The sequence below is a fragment of the Phalaenopsis equestris genome, unplaced genomic scaffold, assembly GCF_001263595.1.
Source record: "Phalaenopsis equestris unplaced genomic scaffold, ASM126359v1 Scaffold214070, whole genome shotgun sequence".
Lineage (NCBI taxonomy): Eukaryota > Viridiplantae > Streptophyta > Magnoliopsida > Asparagales > Orchidaceae > Phalaenopsis > Phalaenopsis equestris.
Genome location: NW_018232873.1, coordinates 43,574 through 45,993, shown reverse-complemented (window position 1 = coordinate 45,993; position 2,420 = coordinate 43,574).

Below are 2,420 nucleotides of genomic sequence, written 5' to 3'. Positions count from 1 at the left end.
GGCGCCGTCGGCGCCCAAGGCAAAAATTGCACAGTTTCGCTCTAGTCCGAATGCATTCCAATTTTTCTTTATGGATCCAATTTTTATGTAGATTTAAGGATAAATAAGAGTAGTAGAGCTCAATACTACAACAATATAATGATAATTTCAAATAAAAACTACTATAATCACAATAAAAGTAAAGATAACTATGGGTTGCCTTTCATAAAGTGCTTGGTTTAACGTCGTTAGCCCAACCTATTCACGTGTTATTCAGGTTGACTGATCATTAAAACATCCTTAAAATTTGGTCTTTTACCCTCAAAATATGGTTTTAATCTGTGTCTATTTACTTTAAATCTATTTCCAGTTTTCTGATCTTCAATCTCAATAGCTCCGTAATTATAGACTTGAGTCACAGTAAAGGGTCCTAACCAACGAGACTTCAATTTCCCATGGAATAACATCAGCCTAGTGTTGTAAAGCAAAACTTCTTGTCTTGGTTCAAAGTTCTTTTGGTTAATCTTTTGATCATCCCATAACTTTAGTTTTTCCTTATAAATTCTGTCGTTATCATAAGATTCATTTCTTAATTCTTCCAATTCATTTAATTGTAACAATCTCTTCTTATCAGGATCTTTCAAATTATAATTGAATTCTTTAATCGCCCAATATGCTTTATGCTCCAGTCTACTGGTAAGTGACAAGTTTTTCCAAAAATCAGTCTGTAAAGAGTCATTCCAATAGGAGTCTTATAAGCAGTCATGTAAGCCCATAATATGGTATCCAGTCTAGTAGACCAATCTACTCTACTAGGGTTTACAGTCTTTTCAAGTATTTGTTTAATCTCTATATTAGAAACTTCAGCTAACCCACTGGTTTGAGGATGATAGGCAGTAGAGATTCTATGAATAATATTAAACTTCTCTGCCAATCACTGAATATATTTATTCTTAAAATGGGATCCTCCATCAGTGATAATCATTCTAGGCATTCTGTATCTAGTGAAAAAATTTTTCATTAAAAACCTTAAAACACTTTTAGCATCACAATAAGATAAAGCTTGTGCTTTAATCTACTTAGAAACGTAGTCTACTGCAATTAAAATATATGAGTTCCCAAATGAAGGAATAAATGGTCCCATAAAATCTAATCCCCAAACATCAAATATCTCAACTTCTAACATGAAATTCAGAGGCATTTCATTTCTTCTAGATATATTGCCTACTCGTTCACATCGATCACAAGTTTTTTATATATCTATAAACATCTCTAAAGATAGTAGGCCAATAAAATCCAACTTATAAAAGTTTATAAGCAGTTTTATTAATCCCAGAATGTCCTCCAAATTCAGAATCATGACATTTCTGAATGATCAGCTCAGTTTCTTTATAAGGTACACATCTTCTCATAATCATATCCTTACATTATTTATATAAATAAGGCTTATCCCAAAAATATGCTTTTGCATCATGAATGAATTTTCTTTGTTGTTGCAGTGTCAGCATAGGTGGCAAAATATCACTTATAATATAGTTAACAATATCAGCATACCATGGTATTTTCCACTCATTAATATTATGAAGTTGTTCATCATGAAAACTATTTATAATTTCATTGTAAGTGTCGGATAATTCATGGTTTTCTAATCTTGACAAATGATAAAAAATTTGATTATCAGTTCCCTTTCTATCAATAACCACAAGATCAAATTCTTGCATCAAAAGTATCTATCTAATCAACCTTATTTTGGCATCCTTCTTTTGCATTAGATATTTAATAGTAGAGTGATTAGTGTGCACAACACATTTAACTCCAATTAAATAAGATCTAAATTTATCTAAAGCATACACAATGGCCAGTAACTCTTTTTCAGTAACAGTATAGTTAATTTGTGCATCATTAAGAGTTTTACTAGCGTAGTATATAACTTTAAAAATCTTTTCATACTTTTGTCCAAACAGTTCCAATAGCATAATCACTACCATCACACATCAGTTCAAATGATTTCTCCCAGTTAGGTGAAACTATAATAGGGGTTGTGATTAATTTTTTCTTTAATAACTCAAAGGCATTTAAACGGCTTTCAGTAAATTCAAATTTCTTTTCATTTTCTAAAAGTTGGCATAGAGGTTTGGTAATTTTGGAAAAATCTTTAATAAAATGCATGTAAAAACCAACATGTCCAAGAAAACTCCTAATCTCTCTTACATTAGTAGGAGGTGTTAGTTTAGATATAACTTGTTTTTTTAGGGTCTGCTTCCATACCATCTTACAAAATTTTATGTCCTAATACAATTCCTCCTGCAACCAACATTTTTGACATTTCTCCCAATTTAGAACCAAATTAGTTCTTTCGCATAACTCTAAAACTATTTCAAGATAACTTAAGCATGTGTCAAATGATGTTCCAAAGTTCCAGAAATCATCCATAAATACTT